Genomic DNA, 20,772 nt, shown 5'->3' with positions numbered 1-20,772 from the left:
ATGCTGGATGACAGAGGTGTCATAGGACTTTAGATCCTCATAACCCCATGCAAAAACATCTTGAAACTCTTTAAAGAGGTCGATGTATTTGGGTTTTTGATCAGGGGGCAAAGAAGCAGATAGCTTTATTATTTTAGGCTTGTCAATAGTACCAATGTTGCATTCTTCAACTGCTGCATCTAATGGCTGCATCTTTGGTTTCCTGGGGACATCATTTGAATCAAAAATGTCCTCTAGTGGGGTAAGGCCTACTGGAAGGAAGTTGTCTTTGAGTTGTATGATTTCAGCTTCAGCGTTGCTCACCTCTTCACAGTCAATTTGGTGAATTTGCTGAATGTTTTGATTATTGAAAATGGTTGGATTCAATAATTGTTTTGCTGTTCTAGGTGATATTGGCTGAGCTGTCTGTTGGAACTGTATTTGTGATTGACTTGCTTCCTCAAGTATTTGTGATTGATTTGCTGATTCAGTGTCAATATATAATCCTGCAAACTCTTGTTGTGAGGTTAGAAAATTGTTTATTTGCATATCATTCTCAAATACTTGCCATTCTTTGACATTGTTTGGAATAGAGGGTCTGTATCTGACCTCGGCTGTGAAACAGTTATTGGGTTCTAGTGGGAATTTGAAAGTGCTGGCAAATGTTGCCAAACTGTGTGCGTGGAGATTGTGGCCCCTTGAAATTTTTGTGATAAAGAACTCAGAGAAAGTCTCCAATATTTCAATTACAGCAGACCTGTAAGATCTCAACCTTTTGTCATTGGTGACAAAACTTCCTTTCACTTGTTGAATTACTAGATCAGAATCTCCCATGATGGAAAGCCTAGGAGCTTGTAATGACTTTGCTAGTTTGAGACCTAGTAATAGAGCCTCATATTCTGCCATGTTATTAGTGCATCTAAAATTTAATCTATAAGCCCTGCCTTCTGCATGGTCTTTCCCTTTGTTATGTATCCAAACTCCAGCTCCTGCCCCTAACTTGTTAACCGAGCCATCAAATTCTAGGACCCACAGGATATCTTGTTGAAAAGGAGGTTTAAAAATCTGTTCATGTGATGGCCATGTAAGCAGGAGTTGGGGTTTCTTTTCCCGCTTGTTTTCTAGGACAGTTTCATCACTTGTTTGACAATCTTTGACAACTAGAGGAGGGATAATGTCTATTGTTGGACTGATTGATGTTTTATGGGTGCCACTTGCTTGATTAATGTTTTGTTCTTGCAAGAGTTTGTTAGTTCCAATATCATTGTTTGAGAGGCTTGTACTGTCATTGAAGAGAATGAAGGAGTCTATGTCTGAATGGACAGCATATATTGGAAAATTTTGAGGCTTTTCTTCACTGCTGACCATGTACTTCATGAGTGTCTCCCTGTAAAGTCTCTTTGGTTGTCCAAAGACAGAGATGGTGGCATATGACATATCTAATTGCAGGGAGCCTTGGAGTTTGGCTCCCCATGATCTTGATAACAGCATCCCATATTTAGGTGGGATATCAGCGACTACAACATCCATTAGAATGGTTTTATTAGGGTATTGAACCAGGGATACACATAAATCTTTTATTAGGCCTAAACATTTGACTTGACTAGAATCAAAGGAAAACAGGTCTTTGTATGGTCTTGTTATATCCAAGTTCAATCTTTCCATGACTGCTTTTGGCATAAGGTTGTGAGAGGCGCCTGAGTCGAACATTGCATTATGCAGTATTTTATCATGAACATGCAAGCTGACATAAAAAGGTAATATCCCTGTGACCATTGTTTTTCCATCTACCTCTGGGCCAAACAGTAATTCCGGAGTGTCATCTAGCACATTTACATCATCTTTGCTATTAGTGAGTTGAAGGGATTTCTTGATCTGTTGCTTGTATATGTCATGCTTGGCTAGCTCTGAGAGGGGAATTGCTATTTTTAGCTTACCAATCTCTGTGCCTAGGTCAAAAGGTTTGTCAGCTTGGGCTTTGGAGTCACGGATAGCAGTCCTTTCTTTGTTCATTAAATCTTCTTGTTGGATTTCATCTTGACTTCGAGACCTGCCCTTTTCACCCATGTTTTGAGGGGTAGTATTTAAATCAGGGTGAGAGGACGAAGTTGCCATGGGCTGTTGTAGTGGTGACAGTAGTTCAGTAACTTCTTCAACCACTACTTCTTTTGTAGGCAAGTTTGTTTTGTCATTAGGTTCTGTGACTGTGGTTTCTTTAGACTGCTGTTTATCTTTTATCTTTTCAGGTTGATTTACATTTACAGTCCTACTCCTTAGTTTGTACTGTTTATGGACTTCATAGACAGCAGTATCATATCCCTGTTTAAAATCAAAAGATTCTCCTGACTTGGTTTGGAATGTTTTGATTTCATCCTCCTCATGGTCCTCTTGTGTTAAGAAAACATGGCTTTTACCATCCAGACCCATTAAGTTAATCTCCGGATCTTCGTTAAGTTCATTAGATGTGGAAGTTTCTGCATAATTTTCTTGAAAAGGGGGTCTAATGTCTTGGTCAGCACTTGTCTTTCCTATGTTTGGGTTCTGAGTTCTCCTAAAATTCGGGTTTCTAGGAGGGTTGCTTTGTGATGCTTCCCATGATGATTTTCTTTCAACTGATTCCACTCTTTCACCCAATCTCTTCATGCTGTTTAGTATTGCGTCCAGCTTTTGATCAAAACCGAGGGTTCTTCTTTGAAGGTAGTCCTTTTCTCCAACTTTGCCCTGTTTCTTTTGGCAATTAGGTTAGCCTCTACTGTGACTGCAACCCTTTGAGCTTCTGCAAGGGTTGGAGGATCTCTTTCTTTTAGCTGATAGGCCATATCAGGGTCAAAACCATCAGGGAATTTATATAGGGCTAAATCAGGAGGAGGCCTTAAGTTCTGTGGAATAGCATTATATACATTGTTAAACCTAGCACAATATTCCAAAACTGTCTCCTGAGGACCTCTCTTAATAGTGTCATATTCACCGAGTACGTGGAGAGGATCTTTCTTCTTCTCCCATCTCTCAGTAAAAGCTTCGTAAAGCTGATCAGGTGTTGCAATGGAGTTTGCATTGAGGGATCTGAACCAAGTTCTAACATCCCCAGTTAAACTTTGAACAAAAATTCTCATTCTGACTGTGTCATCATCTATTTCATAGGTCTCAAAGTGGTCTTGCATCTTCTTGGCATGCTGGATAGCTGTTAGAGAGCCATTTGAGTCAAAATATGAGATTTTACTTTGATAATCTTGAGGTAAAGCTGCAGCATTAGCTGGTATCTGCAGAGGTGCATACCTGTTGGCCATGTTTATGGGATTTATAGGGTTGACAGGAACAAATGGGACAGCAGGGATTACTGGTGTAACAGGGTTAATGGGATGGGTAACAAATGGGGGAGTGGTTGAAAGGGTATGTGTGGTGGGTGAAGATGTGAGAGGAGGACTTTGAGGTGTTGATGATGAACTAGGGGAACTAGGGGTGGACCGGAAAAGAACTTTGCAGGGAGTGGGAATGAGGATAGGTTGATCTGAACTTATATCTGAATCAGCAGGCTTCTCCTGCTTTTGCTGTCTCCTAATGTTCTTTGGAATGATATTCGGATTATCAACAATGATGGGTTGATTTGGGTCAGGGTTTGCCCTAGTGTGCCTTGGGTTTCTTTTGGGAGCCAGCTTCTAATTGTCCTTTTAGAGCTTATATAGGAGGTTTTATGTGTGCAAGGACTGGATGAGAATTTTGGAATAACTATATATGTTTCAAAGCTAGGATGAAGATTCCCTAACTAGCTCTTCCCTAAAGCTGTCCCTGTATTACAGAAACAGTTCTGAGGCCTCTTGGCTGGTTTCAGGCTTACTGGTAGCTTTGGAAGATAGATAGTAATTGAAAAATTTTAAGAATTCCCCAGTGGAGTCGCCAATTATGTTAACACCCAGGTTGTTCCCTATGACTCCCAAGGGAATACGGCCGGGGTAACCACTAACCAATCTTTGGGTTACAGTTCCTAGCCTAACTGCAACCAGAGAGGGCTCTCTCTTTATGATTTATCTTTGTTATATTTGTGTTTTTAGGCTAGCTATGATGCTCAGGTTTTGTTTGTGTTTTGGTTGAAGGACCTCTTTCAGTTCTTATGATGTAATAGTTTGATGGTGAGTTTCCATTGGGCAATGGAGTCTAGGTGCTGTGAGATGGTCTTATATGTTGAGTAGTGTTCTAACTGCAAGGCCTATTGTGTATTTAACAGACAAATTTAAACTTGAGTGATGATATGTGTCAACCAGCAAAAATCTGTTAAGAATTTTCTGTTATGTTGGTGAAATGAAAATGAACGCAGAGCACAGGAGCAAAGTTATGAATTCCTGTGACAGTGGCCAATGTGAAAGATGTATTCTAAAAGTGCAGCAGCTTAAGAATCACACTTTATATAGATTACACCTGAAGAAGACATTTATAAACAACACAGACTGAACTCAGGGTACTTAGTGAGAAAATCCTGGGAGTTATTCTTTTTCTCTGTTGCTCAATATTGGAAATCAGATAGCGTATATGGATTTATAACAAAACAAACTGAACATGGAGAGAGTTACAGAGACTTATTGCATGGTAAGATACGCAGGGATCCAGCAATCATGAACAGGCACAGAACATCTTCAACACATCAAGCATCCACGAAATTCCATTGCTTTCCTTTATTGACTTTCAGAAAACAATTACAGCATAAGAGACTATTCAGGAGAAATTTCCAACAACCCTTGCAATCTTGTGCCAAGGGGACTTTATAGAAATGCGTATACAAAATATCTCAGGCATTGAGTCATCTGAGAGAGAGAAAATATCTTCAGTAGTGTTCAGAAAGTAGGCAAGAAGTTATTACAATGTTAAATGCAGCGTAAATGCCCTTTATGTCTGTCAGAGGATTGTCTTGACTTTTAAGAGCCACTAAGTCGGTTGCATTACTCTGTATTAATTCTGGAGGTACGCATTTACTTTTGCCTGCGCAGTGAGCTTTCGGATTTGCCAGCTGTGGTTCCCTTTTTTCTGCTTTGTTGGCCTCTACATCCGCTGAGTTGGCTCAGCTTTGATTTCATGATGCCTGCTGACTTTGTTGACTGTTCTTTTCATCAAAATTTGTAGAAAAAACAGAAGTTGGTGTATGACTTACTGTTTACAAAATTCTCTGAATTGCATCTGTCCACCATTCCTGTGTAGGGAGCTGATGCTTGAGGATGGCCTCCATTGTCTCTTCAGCTTCTGTGTATTTGAAAAAAGTTGGGGCTACATCAAACAAGTGATTAATTTCATTCATTATAAAAAGTAGATTTTCTATCTTACTATAGAAAATCTGTCCTGTAATAGGCCCTGTGTCTTCTGAAGTACTGGCCTTCTCATTGACCTGTGCTGAGGCAAAAACATTTACTCTTTTAGCATACTGTTCATGGGTGAATAATTTCCCTCCGCTGTTCAGTAAGCTAGGGAGTCCTCTACTCTGCAACACTTGAAACTTTCTCATGAACTTATTTACCTTTGTCTGCATATCCTGGGTTCTCCTGTCCAATGTCTGCACTAGACTTCTAAGAGTAAGAACCCTCTTGATCATTTGAATAGTCTCAGTTCTATTTGTGATTCAAATGGTGGCCAACTGAGAGCTTGTTTTGTGATTGAGCACATTGATCATTCTTGTAGCAACTTCAGGCATATTTCCCAATAAGGCCCTTGATGTTCAGATTTCTCTCTGTGCCTTTGGAATGAGCTCTAGTTGGTCATGGATTGTCTCGATGTATGGCCATTGGTTGTTGATGGATTTACCAATATTGGACCATTCATTGCCTGATCTCTGCTATGATTTTATCTAGCTTGAGCTCATTCTCAAGCTCCTTGATCCTGTCTTTAAGAGCTTTGATTTCCTTGGCCTTTTCTCCACCTCTCTCTTTGTCTTATCATGCCTTTCATTTACCTTGGCCAGCTTTTCCTTAGTTTCGTTCAGCTTTGTCATCTGGGCTTCCAAAATTTGTATTTCATTCTTTAACTTTCTGCATATCTAGGCTCTGATCTGTGCTGATGGGTGCTGCTGAAGTAGATGTGGCTGTTTGTTCAGCCTGCTGAGGTGGAGGCACCGTAGTAGGAACAGTCTCCTCAAGATTGATGACTTGAGGAGGAGGCTGAGATGTCTGCCCTTCTTGTGCTTGTTTTGATGATGCTTGTAGAGGTGCTTGTGTAGCTTCATATTGCCCCAATTTTTCTTGTGCCTTCACAAGCTCTTTGTAAATGGAAATTAGCAGGTCAGTAGAATCCTGCTCATACCTTTGCTTAGCTACCTCATCAGTCTGTGGGTGGATAGTGGCTGGAATTTTGATCTTCTTTCTCAGTGCAGCCATGTCAGCATCTCTAAGTTTCAGGATCTCTTGTATCCCTTTGATGTCATTGGGATTGTGCCCAATTTCTACAATGATTTCCTCCAGGGCTCTTATCCTGTTGTCTTTGGCCTGAGAAGAGGCCCTCTCCAGTTCTAGCTGGGAAGCTGTGGCATTCAGACTGCTGGTTAGTTTGTAATTATCCAAAGTCTTGTCGGCCAATGAAGCATACACCATTTCTCCAGTTTGCTTATGCAGCTCAATTTTGTCCATAGGGTGTATGTCTTTGGCAAGTACCTCTAGATTGGTCCTAAGGTAGTCAGCAGTGGATTGTGGCCGGAGTGCTGTAGGCATAAAGTGACTCATTGTCAATTTGCCTTCACTTACATCAAAAGAAGACATAAGTCTCTGCTGATTGGAAGGAGCCATGTTTAGCAGGTGATTGTACAATTGTACCTTGATAGGGTCACTCCTTCTCTTGATGTCTATGAACTGCTGCTTAATGCTTACTTGTCCCTCTTTCTGCTGGCTGGAGGAGATGACCTCCCCTCCCATGGTCCTGTCTTGTTCCTGCTGGAAGGAACTTGCTGAAGTTTCTCTGCTGGGTGGGCCCATGCCCAATGCCTCTCTTATTGCTATATCCTCCTCTGGAAAATCATTGAGTCTCTGCCTTTTCTCTCCCTGGTCTATAGAGGATGTCAGGGGAGTCTCTCTGTCTCTTTTTCTAAAGACAAATGTATCCTCCTTTTGAGGGTTTGGAGGACCGAGGCATCAAAGGTAGTGTCTTGTCTTGTAGCCCCGTTCTTTCAGTGGTCTGAGGAGTCTCCACTGTTTTCTTTTGCTGGGCAGACTGCTCCTGCCCTTGTTCTTCTTGATGTTGTTGATCTTGCTGTTCTGATTCTTCTTGCTGCCCTTGCTGCAGCCCTTCTGCTTGCTGCTATTGGTTTTGTTGCTGTTCCTGCTGTTCCTGCTGCCCTTGCTGCTCCATCTCTTTGCCTTTTTCTGCGATGTTTTCACCAGTTCTTGTAGCTTGATGTTGGGCAGTTGAGGAGGAGGCTGCTGCTCCAGTTTGTGTGCTTGGCAGTGAGGGGACCTGTGAATAAAACTCAAGGTCAGCCATCTTCTTGAGGTTTCTTAGAGCTCTTTGATTAAGCTCTTCTTGGGTCACATCTTCTTCTAAAGTTCCTCTTCTCCACTTGCTTTGGTTGGCATATTTTTCTAAGTTAGGAAGGCTATAATGTCCATAAGCAGATAATTTGTATTTGAGCCTCCTCATTGTAATGAAGTTATTGGGGTCATAGGGTTTCCATACGAAGCTGTATTTGAGACCAAGGCACACAAGTATTCTATCTGCCTCTCTCCACCCTTCATCCCTCTCATTGAGAAGTAAATGGCCAAGTTGATTTCTGATTTTTAACTGTGCCTTCTTACCTTTTCCTGAAAAGTGGAGCATATCCACATAACCAAACTGCCTGAAGTATTCCAAGGCAAGTAGCCTCATAGGCACAAATCTAGGTAGTTTAAATGGGGGCAACTCACACCCATATAGCCTGATAACGGTGTGGTGTTGGTAGAAATACCAATCCCCAATACTGTATGCTTTTGATAAATGCAGGAGTCTTTGCATTTCGTCTGTCAATCTGGGAGGAGGTGAACCCAACAGTAGAGTCAAGGCTGGATGGATGAAAAGATCAATAAATTCGCAGTAGGTGTATGGAGAACAGCTTACTATGTGAAAAACGGATGTCCAATACACTACTGATCTCAGATTGCCCTGTGCATCTACTCTCTTCTTTGGGAAGGAGAACTTATCATGCTGGAAGTATAGGAGCAGATGATATAGGTACGAGGTGTATCTAAATACCCTTTCTCTTGATAAATTCATCAATTGATCATGCATCTTATCTGATATGTATGTGGCATAATCATAGTGGATTGGCTTCTTTCCCGGGGAAAACATAAGCATCATTTGTAGAACAGTTTCATCCACATACTCCACTGAATCATATCCCAAGATGGGACTGATCATGTCAACAAGGTCTAAGCCCAACTGGTTGAGGTAGAGATAATGGATGGGAGGAATTTGCACAGTATCAGCTTTGATGAAAATCTGATTAAGCTTTGTGATTTGTGCCTCTGTTATCCTGGCTCCCTATACTATTAAATCAGCTAATGACAGAGGGACCAACTTTTGATCTGTCTGGAACTACAACATCTCCCTGATGGCTTCAGGGGTAATGAGGAACAGAATTGAGCCTGCAGAGTCTAGCACTGCCCTCTGGGATGCATCATAGTGTTCAGCAACTATGTGCACAAGCTCAGGGAATTGATTAACCTGAGGAAGCTTGAATATTGGGAGGAATGAATCCCAAATTCCCAGGATGTCTGTCCCCCTCTCATGTTTGATCTTTATTTCATTTAGGATTTGCAAATGAAACCTGCTTCTGCTCAACATCTCCTCTGATATATTGTAGTCCAAGTCTGCTAATGCTCTGGTGTCCAATGTTCTGTTAGGGACATTCAAGGGAGCCACATTGAGGGCTATAGGAGCTACAGGGGGGTCCATGACTCCTGTTTTAGGATTTCTGCTTGCTCAAGGACTGTGTTTTTATGCAGAGTAACAGCAACAAGGTTTCTTTGCAGAGAATGATGGTTTTGTAAGTGAAAGGTGGAAGTAAGGCTGCAGCAGTTGAAATACTGCCTCTGTGTGATTATGTGGGTGGTGGAAATGTTCAGAGAATACTCTTTTGCGGTGTATTTGTCTCCTGCAGGTGACGGGTTCACGATTGCGCGAACCAGTGACAGTTTTCTTTTGAATTGCCTACAATTGTCTTGGCAGAAGCTTAGTGACGGCTCTGGTCGAGTTTAAATGGCAATTCAGTGGTTTTTTAACGGTGAATTTCTGCTCTTAAGGTCTGCTGCTTATTGACATGCGAAATGTAGTGAAAATGGAGTTTCAGAGCATGAATGAGCAATACCTGTAAATTTGGATCGGTCAGAGCTGGCTGGCGCTGAAGAAATGGACGTTCTGGTGGTCAGGAGACAATTTTCCGCGGCTGGTGCAGGTTTAGACGTAGCTTGCATGCAGAGTAAAACGACGACGAACGCACAAAAATGGATAAAGACACGAATTTTTGGCTAAAATAGACCTTTTGGTGCTTTTGGCGCGAATCCGTGCTGACGTCAGCATGACGTCATTGGTGGGGTCAAGGTCGGATGACGTCATGCTGACGTCATCGGGTGACGTGGCGGGGTCTGGTTGGTCCACAGGGGCAGTGAGATGGCAGGACAGGTGGACCAATGGCAGGGCAAGGGAATGGCGAGACAACGTACCTGGGTGACGGGGCACTGACATGTTGCTGACGCGGCGATGACGTGAGCAGGCGGGATGGGGAAACCGGAAACCAACAGTGGTTTCGTATCGCACCACTTCCTGTACGGGGCAGTATCCGTCAGTTGTACATCCGACGCATTGTGATGAGGGCGCGTGGCAGCGGAGTGACGTCCTCAAAATACGGACGTCGGGAGTTAAGTTTCGGGCATCGGATGAGGTCCGACGTCATGGTGGCCGTTGGATCTGCGGAGGTTGATCAGACGATGGTCGGACGCCTGACGTGACGGGGAAATAGTACGGGTAACTGTCGGACGTCGGAAAGACTCCGACGCGATCAAGGCCGTCAGATCTGGAGGGCCTGATCTAACGGTCACCGGGGAGGTGACATGGGCGGTGTATACAGAAGCGGGCGGAGGCAATAAAACATGTTTTGAACGCATTTCTAATGTATTTTGAAAAAACAATTATATGCGCTTAACCTTGGTTATATGGCGGAAAGTGAGTTTTTGATGCTTTTTGCCCTTTGAAGTGGGTAAAGGTGGGGATTTAGGGCTTTTTATGGGTTTTTTATGTGCAAAAGGGGTAAAAATAGGGAAATTAGCTCATGAAGGGGAAGGGGTAGTTGGCATAGGTTCATCAACATGACCTGGTGTCATTTGATCCCTGCCTCGAGACTTTATTGGCTATAATGCCAAGGGGGTGGGTATTTATAAGATTTTGGGATTTATACACCTTGGTGTTAGTAATATTAGGGAAAAAGGTGATATAAGGGATTTATATAGTAGGGTTAGTGTTAGTTATGGAGGAGGGGGTAAGTGGAGGGAGAAACCATTAAGTTTATATGAAACAAACTTGGTTTTAAGAGTAGATCAAAATGAAAAGATCCTTAGACAAGAAATGTGGCTTCTTAAAGATTAAGAAACACCATGAAACCTTAGTCTCTTCCATGAATCTCAGGCTAGTGAGGGAATGTTAGAAATGAAATTGGAGGGGAGTGAGGGAAATTAGTCATGCTTCCTGCTGTAATCTTTTGCCTTGCTACCCACCATCACCATTCTTGCAATGATAGGAATAACCTTTCTGCAACCCCAACTACTTACCCAGCTACTTACCTAGCATTTTTATTTCTTCTTGGAGGGTGCATTTGGACTTGCAAACCCTTACTTGCCTTTTCTTTTCTTTGGCTTTTTCTTTTGCTCTTTCTATCTACTTCTACCCTTGTCTCTTCCAGGGTCCCAGATTAAACTGTTGGGAACCTTTTCTTCTCTACCTAAACTAGTTGTCTGCCAAGGTTAAGCAGTTTGGACAGACTTCTTTCTCTAGTCTCTAGCACAAAATTGAACACATGGCATGATCCAGATTAAACTGTTGGATCATCCATCAAAATTTGAAATAAGGTCATCAACATTGAAACACTTTACACACCTTCTTGTTCTCTAGGAAATATGGGATCTTTGTGAACTCAAAGCAGAGCATATTTGGACCTTCTCTTGCCAATCATGAAATATGAAACCTATTGGTATAGGTATCCAACAAGGCCAACTTTATATGTTATGACAACATTCAACATAACATTGTATGGGAGGTAATGACAACATTCAACGTAACATATGACAACATTCAACATAACATAACATGAGGGGGAGGAGATGGTATGGGTGGTATGGGGAGGAGTATGTGGTATGGGAGGAGTTATTAATTATTGGTATGACGGATGAGTAACGGTATGGTGGTATGGTCTAGGCAGTGGAGCAGTGGTATGTATCAGGTGGTGGAGCGGTGGTATGGAGCAAGTGATGCTGCAAGACAGGGAGGGGTATTGTTTTTTATATTGAATATAGGCCTTTGATATGTAATCTCAGGGAACTCAATGGTTGCAAGGTCTTATGTTCCATACTTCTGCACACCAAACCGGGTAAACAAATGATGACAAAGACACGGTAATACATATGGAATCACACATATTAAAGCTCACAACTTTAATCAAACTTCAATGTAATTTAATCATCGCATTCTTGAAAAACCATTTAGGTTCATTCATTCACCATATACTCATCATGCATATCAACCATACATCGACCATTGCAAAACAAAATTCACTGTAGAGTGCATGAATGCACACCAAATTTAATCAATGCATATAAAATAATTCATACTAGCATATAAATTAGGTTCAATGCCCTAGTGAATGAAAATTCTCCAAATGTTTTGTTATGAAACCAGCTCACAAAAAGATAGAAAAGATAGATTAACACCTTAGAATTCAGCCTCTTCGAGGGGCAAACTCTCTTACATTACACAAATGAACAATTCTTTGATGATACAAATGACAAGACCTCCTTTCTATATATAGGAGTCTAAGGGGTCATAATATAATCAGAGCCGACATAACAATAATAATGTAAGGGAACAATAATAACAATAGTGGGCTTCTATGTGGCACAATAACAACAACATGGGGACTACATGGGCACAACAATATAATAAGGGGGTTGTACTAATAACAATAAGGGGTTACACTAGTAGTATAGGGACCTAACATGTCCCTCTCCTTCAAAAAGTGTTTTCCTCAATGCTTGAGTAGTTCTTGACGTTTCCGTACAAAATTCTTGTCCTCCCATGTGGAATCTTCAGCGGGTAAGTTCTTCCACTTGATGAGATACTATGAAATTGATCGATTTCATAGTTTTCGGGTTCTTGTTTCTATGAATTCTCCAAGTTCCAATATGATTTTTCCTTCCTCGTAAAGTTTTGGAAATATTGTTTGAACTGGGATCTTCTGCAACTTTTGAATGAGTGGCCACACTTCTTCATCCTTTTTCCATTCATCCCTTGCTTCATGTATCCAATCTAGTTGGATAATAGAAATAGCACAGAACAATGCTTCCACATCCTCATCCTTTCTTGAGAGTGCATCTATAACAACATTTTGCTTCCCTCTTTTGTAGATGATTTCAAAGTCATAACCCAACATATTTGTGACCCATTTTTTCTATTCTTCTAAATATAATCTTTGTTCTAAAAGGTATTTAAGACTATCATGATCCATTTTTACCTTGAAGTGTCTTCCCATTTGGTAAGGTCGCCATTTCTTAAGTGCGTGTAATATTTTCAAAATTTCCTTCTCATAAATTGCTTGCTTGAGATGTAGCTGTAAAAATACCCAATCGCCTACATCAAAACTTCTTTCACTGTGATTTTGATCTTCCTGTTGTTTCATTCAATTCTACACCAAAGTGGCGTTATCCTTTAAAAGTTCGAGAACTTGTTGTTGATGCTCGATGTGATCTTTCACTTCTTGAATATTTTTCTTCTTGATATGTCCTTCTATCTTGAGAGTTTGAGGAGTGGTAATTTCTTCAAATGCATTACAAGATATGGTCAAATTCATTTCTTGATGCTCGATGTGATCTTTCACTTATTGAACAATTTTATTCTTGATATGTCCTTCTATATTGATAGCTTGAGGAGTGGTAATTTCGGCTAATGCATTACAAGATATGGTCAAATTCATTTCTTCTTTCTCAATATGATCTTTCACTTCTTGAACCTTTTTCTTCTTTATATGTCCTTCTGTCTTGAGAGTTTGAGGAGTGGTAATTCTTGCCAATGCTTCACAAGATATGGTTGGATTAATTTCTTCTTTCTCTAGGGTTGGTTCCTAGTGTATATCCTCTTCTTTTGATGTTTCCTGATCCTTTTCTTCCTCCTCTCCACAATCAATGTAAAATAATTTCTTCTCAGCACACTTATGACCTTTAATGTATTTGTTATCATAATTGTAACAAAGCCCTTTTCCTCTTTTTTCTTCCAATTGTTGTGGTGTCAACCTTGTAGGTTGTGGAAGGCTATGAGAAACAACATATCCATATTTATAGTTGTAAGGGGTAGACTTCCTTGTTGCCATAATTTTGCTTTCCACTTTTCCTACCAACCTGAATGCCTTCTCCAATGAATCAGGTTCCCAAAGATGAACCTCATGTTGAGTGTTATCCTTTAAAGTCCCTATGGAGACATCAATCCTCTGCCTCTCAGGAATATCATTTTCCCTTATATTCAAGTTTTGAAAGTACTCAATAGGGTCTACCATTGAACACTTTTGTTTGAGATTTATCAATTGGCTAAAGAAGGTGTTTCTCTTTGTATCCTCATAATGTTCTATCATTTCCTCCATGAAAATTGACCACGTAACAAGTGGTTTACAAAAACAAAGCCCTTTATACCATAAAAATTGATTTGGTTCTACATAATTAGATGCAATACATAACTTTTGTAACAGTGCTACACCATGTAGATCAAAATATTTCTCCATCTGTAGTATCCAATTTACCAGATCCTTGCCTTCAAACTTCCTCATCTCACTTTTTCTTGATTTTAGGAGCTCTATCTTGAGATGATTGTAACTCTATAATTTCAGATCTTCAATTTCTAAAATTGCATCCTGAAATAGCTCTCTGTGTTCTCTTTCTAACCCCAAAAGTCTGATCAAGATTGGATTCTCCAAGGAAGAGTTATGTCAAATCTCCCACAATGACCTGATTATAGACTGGTTGAGTAGAGCATAGTTGTACGAAGTGACACGTGTCACTATTTCCACCTTAGGATATGAAACATATACACAGAAACTAAAGTCCGTCCTCTTTATGTAACTTCTTACGAAATTTCAAGCTGACACTCAGAGAGAAAGTTATGACGATTTTCCCAAAGTCACCTGTTTAGAATGTAATTCGGGAGTCTGAAAAACCCTAACTTCCTGATATCATACATCCAAAAATATAGTGAGACAAGATCTAAAATTTGGACTCGAGGTTTAGACTGATTTATTCTCAAAGGGGTTTTCCTTGAAGCTTCTAAAACTTTGTAGCGAAAAAGTTATAGTGAAAATTCCACGATGACCTGTTTTAGATGAAATTCTGGAGCTTGCACAAACCTTAAATTTCTCAGATCATATCTCTGAAAATATAGCAAGAAAAGATATGAAATTCGGACCCGGAGTTCAGCACAATTTCGTCTCAAGTGAGTTTTTTTTTAGCTTCTAAAATGTCGCAGAAAAAAAATTATAACAAAAATGCCACGATGACCTGTTTGAAGCAGTGAAACCATAGAATCTAGAGCTTTGATACCAGATGTTATAAAACCAGCTCACAAAAAGATAGAAAATATAGATCAATGCCTTAGAATTCAGCCTCTTCAAGGGGGAAACCTCTTTTACATTACACAAATGAACAATTCTTTGATGATACAAATGACAAGACCTCCTTTCTATATATAGGAGTCTAAGGGGCGATAATGTAATCAGAGCCGACATAACAATAATAATGTAAGGGCACAATAATAACAATAGTGGGCTTCTATGGGGCACAATAATAACAATATGGGGACTATGGGCACAAAAATATAATAAGGGGATTGTACTAATAACAATAAGGGGTTACACTAGTAGTATAGGGAGCTAACATATTGATAAAATGTAGGGTCATTAGGTCTTCTATCAAACACAGAGTGTACACCATTCAACACCATGCTCCAGCAGACAATGCTTACATACATTCAATGGTAGTCAGCATCATATTGCATATATATCACATTTTTACTACAAATTCTATGTAGGAACAATGCTTTAGGGAACAACAGATAGTAAATTCTATGAAAGGATTTGACATATTGCAAAAAAGTGATAGAAGGGAGTTACAAGGGAAGAAAGGGAAGCCAAAAATGGAGCTAGATCTGATACCATGTTAGGCCAGGAGGCAACTCCTTAAAATGAATTGTGATTTTGCATTAAGACTGATCATAGATATATACATGAAGGGAGAGACTCTTGGGCTTTGTCCCCCAATGTCTCTTCATATTCCAATTCTCCTTATTTTCTATTTATACTATTTTACATGGATTACCTAATCCCAAATATTAGGTGTCAACACAAATACCACTTTTGTTATCACAATATATCACTATGTAGATAGTGCTAGACTTGCCAACATTCAAGGAGGTCTCCACGATATGCAGTCCTAATTATACCTCACACCCTTTGGGATAGGATCCACATTGGTAATATGACCTGGCTACCATATACTTAAATATATTCCTTGAATTTAGTTGTCAACAAGAGAGATAATTTCATATGTGCCTTTGAAAAGAAAGCAAGTGTTCCTGGTGAATATTCGGTTACAGGTGGATCAAGGTTCTTCCACTACATAAGGGAGAGAAAGTGAGACTCTAAGAGAGAGGTAATAGTACCAATATAATAAAGACACACATAAACATAAATGTTTCATCTAACATCCAAAAAAATAATCCATAAATATGCGACAATCATTACAACCATTACAACACATTCTCAATAAGATAAGCACTAAAATAATCGAAATAGTTCAACTATTTTAGCACTGGTGAAAGTAAAATGAATCATAAACATTCACAAAATAACCTTATAAACATTCATAACCCATGTATGAAAATGTGTCATAAATAAAGCTTCAAATATTAAGTGAAAGTCCTAAGATCCATGAATACAATGAACATCACTTGCTCCAATAGTGGAGTGTTGGAGCCACTACTTGCTCCCCAAAAGTACTAACTTATATCTCTTATGACTTATGGGAGAAGCCAAGATTAAAATTCCTTTACATGAGAAATGAGGATCTATTTATAACTTGAGAAGTGACCTTTCATATCCTCATAACACTTGAATTTCTAACTTCTAGTGACCTTTGGACTTCTATGACCTTTGGGGTTCCAAATGACTTTTGGAATTACAAATGGCTTTTGATAATGCATGTCCTTTGGACTTCCATGACTCTTGAGTTTACACATGCCTCCTGGACTTCTACGTGTTTGTCTTTTACAATATGTTGAAGCCTCGAAATCCATTGTGACAACATCGGGGATAACCACCCGTCCGTACCTTAAAAGTAGCTCATTTTCTGTTTGGTATAGTGGCTCCGACTGGGGATAATGGGACCAGTTTCCCAGAGAAGATTGATTTGATAATGTTGTTGGGGTGATATAAGATATAATGGAGAATGATTCAACTAATTATATTCTAATTTAAATAGTAAAAACATGCATATATCTTTAATCTAACATTATCTGACTATAAATATACCCGAGAATAAACTAAGATATGCGATCTACAAAGATGTCTCAAAGCAATTGGTAATAATGATCATTCAACTACCAAAAGAAATGAAATTGTTCATGATAATTGTTTTGGATAAATAGTTAGACAAAACAATTGAGAAAACTATATTACATATAGTAATTGTTCATGTATTCAATACAGAATCAGAGATGAAACATCATACAAAAGTGCAATAATGTAGAAATATAACTCATATTTTCATACATAAGACAATCAAAGAAAGAGTATTGCTAATGCATAAATAAAACATGATCATACGATAAAAGTACCATATATGAAAGTTCCTTATCATGGGCTCAATAATATTGATCCACTTTCATCCAATCAAATACACTCTAAGAGTACAGAAGTGTAATTTTAGTGGAGCATGCTTTGATATTCAAAGAAAAATAGATCTTATTCCAATAATTTCATCAAAACCTTCCAAAAAATATAAAAGTGTAACGTCTTGAAAAGTGTTTTTAATAAAATTTTGGACCCCTCTCTAAATGCACGAGAGGGGTTTAAATACTATAATACATTCCTCAAAAATAGATTATTACAAAAAACGTTGTGGAGGTTTCAAACACCCTTCCTCAAAGTAACCAAAAATAAAACTAAAAATAGAATTAAACTAATGACATCTTCTTTCAACTTGAACTATCTTAGTAAGCTAACTTGATCTTTGAGATTGAAAATGTCAATCACTGGTTTGAGCTGAGGCAGCTGGCCCATTATGAATTTTAACTGCCTTGCAAATATGGCATCTAACAGAGCTGGCACCAATTTTTATGCAGAGGTAGTTAAGTATTGCAGAGTCATCCACTTGCTATGTTGTTTTACCAAATACTACCTGTTATGCTCCTATACCAATAAGTGTCATATTTCATGATTGACTTGATTAGCTCTACAATATGTTCATACCTTTTCTGGTTGTAAAGATTTCCATATTATGAAAAATTCAAAAAATTAAAAAATGAAAAGAGGGTATACCCTAAAAGAAAAATCAAAGGGTAAAAAGATAAATGGTCAAAAGAAAAATGAAAAGAAATGAACCCCAAATAAAAAAGGACCAGGAGAGTTTGCAAGTCCAAATGCCACTACTATTTCAAATGCACCCAAAGAAAAAGAAGAAAGAATGTTAGGTACAGTAGGCTGGGTAGGCAGTTTTGGTGTTGCAGAAAGAGACTTGTGATAGGTTTTGTCTCTCAGAATGTTAAAACTTACTTCTATCACAGGTACAATGGCAGATGTTTGGATACAGCTCAAGCAAAGCATAACTAACCCCCCTTTATCCCTTCCCTAGACCACTTACTAATCTCCCCCAAGGTATTAAGATCTACTTAATATCCTTAAAAAACACTTATTCCCTTTTTCATCAGATGCCTAAGTAAAACCCCATTTTTTACTTAGAGAAATGGCCTCACTTCTTCTATAAACTCCTGTTTTTTCATTTTTTAGCCTAAGTTTTTAAAAATTGTGACTTAGCGCTATTAGACTCATTTTTACATATTAAAATTAACATTATTATTTGAATCCCGTCCCATTACCCGTTCCCATATTATATTTATAATAAAATCCCCAATTAGTAATATTTCCCATCCCCGATTAAATAAACCATATCACTGCATATAATAGGGATTAATAGATCCATTTGGGAGTTATTAATAACCCGCCACGATCCATACAAAGGGTTAATTAACATTTGGTTAATTAATAGCCTAACAAATCACCCCGCCAACCAATACACACAGCCCCGATATGATTTATTAAAGTTTATTATAGCGGGCCCCCGCGCATTAACCCTCCACTATCTCCACAGAGCGCCAATCGTCCGATCTTGCCCTCGCATTCGACGGCCAACATTTATATCATGGCTCGCCTATCCTCCAAAATTTACCGCCCGAGAGACTGGCGGTATTACAGCCTGTACCCGGACACGTGTCACATTCCCGCGCTGCTCGCGGCCCTCCCGTCCGAAACCACTTTAGCCCATAAGTGGTCCAGGGTAAACCACTTACCGCCTTCCCGTTGACCGTCTGCCACATTACCATCTCGTACCCTCTGCTATGCGACAAGATGTCCCGTCTTGCTGACGTCATCTGCCAATAAATTCCAAAAATACCCGCCAAATATATTTTCATTAAACAAACGATAAAATGTCATTTTCGTCCCGATTTTCTGCAAACTGTGCTCCATGCAAAGCACGTCCAGTCAACCGTTCGAGCAGCTAGCCCATCACCCAGCCAAAAAACTCCAGCATCGTGCTTGGCAGTCCATCATTCAACCTGCAAATTTGCACTTTTTCCTCCGCAATCCAGGTATTTATCCATTTCTACCCTGCCAACCTGTAATTTCACTTTTCCACAGAGAATTCTAGCTGAAAAAGCCAACTTTAAGTTGAAATCAGTCTGTTTAGTCCATAAAGACCCTGAAACCTACTCTTTAGTCTAATTCTCCATAAAAAGTTCAAATTCCTGTTTGAATACACAAGAACCAAGCATGGAAGCCCCCATAGCCCTGAATGTCGCACCCATTAATGCACCTCATAAAGACTTGAATTATTTACCCTTGGCCGACAAAGATTTCCAAATAAAAGACTTAACTGGTGACATGAACCATCTTCAGGCCTTCTGCCAAGTCAGGGATAGTCATCTAAGCAACTCTGACATTTTTGGACTATGGGAATCAAACCTTCCCATGTACTTTCTTCCCTCAGTCCATGTTTTCCTAGATATCATTCACCAATGTTGTGCCAGCTATGACCCTGTCCACAGAGTAGTTATGTCATCTTCCCAAACTGTCCTTTTTTCCATAACTGCTTAATCCATCAATGAGATGATACATTTCCATTCCACTGAGCCCCTTGCTCATCTCTCCATGGGATTTTTGCTTGAAAAATCTTCTCAATTGTCCAACTCAGAGATAACTCGCATTGCCCAGATGTTCATGATACCAACTCACCAACCCACAAGCCCTCCTCCTTATTGGCACGCCTTTTTTACTAAGACTGGAAAACTCATTCTTGATATTATATCCTTGATCTTGGGATTTAGATCCAGTGAATATTTGGATGATATCACCCTAGTTCTATTATCTATCTTTACTCCAGGACAGCCCTCTGCTGTCAAGTATGACTATGCCACTTTTATAGCCAATAAAATCCATGACCAACTCCTAAATTTGGATAGAGAAGGAGTTTTCAAATACACTTCTTATATATACCATATGTTGTTATATTATCAGCTAGACAGCTTTCCATTTCCCATCAGGAAATTGGACTCAAAGGGAAATCGGAGGTCTGTGATCTTTTGGAGCTCAATCTTCCATGACTGTGACTCCCCTTACACCTATAGTGAAATCATTGACTTGTTTGTACACCCAGCCTCCACTCTGTTGATAGTAGCTCCTCCTCCTAGAATTACTGGTGATATGAAGAAGATTTTGTAGCTTTCCAAACAGTACAGGATAGGTGACTGGTACCTCTACCAAAATCACACAGAAATCAGAATATTTGGATGTGAGCTATGCCCATTCAAGTTGCCTAAATATGTGCCCATGACGTTATTTGCATTCGAATATTTCAGGCAGCTCATCAGTGCAGACTTAACCCATTTTTGTAATGTAAAAAAGAAGGCTCAGCTAAGAATCAAAAACCATTTAGGCCCTTATGTTATCCATTCTAGAGATGTGTGGAAAGATGTTGAAAATATCTTAGAAGACCACCTTAAATTCAAGAAGAGTTTTCAGTGGGTGCCATATGACCCATGTAGTTTCATAAGTGACAGAAGGGTAAGAAATAGGCTATCAATGTATGTACATCATAGGATCTCAGAAATTGAACAGTATGCAAATAAGGAAGAATGGGTAGAAGGAACATTAATAGAGGAAATTAGTGAACAGGAAAAGATGGAAAAGGTTATGAAAGATATTGAAAAAAACCCTTGACCTGGACTCTTTTGGACAGGTTTCTTTCAAGTGGCCTCAACAATCAGGAGTTGGGACAT

This window comes from Pinus tabuliformis, chromosome 3_2, assembly GCF_031772625.1.
Source record: "Pinus tabuliformis cultivar Carrire ecotype Pingquan chromosome 3_2, CPIR1, whole genome shotgun sequence".
Taxonomy (NCBI): Eukaryota; Viridiplantae; Streptophyta; class Pinopsida; order Pinales; family Pinaceae; genus Pinus; species Pinus tabuliformis.
The sequence above is the reverse complement of the archived record's forward strand: the minus strand, read 5'-3'. Positions refer to the sequence as shown.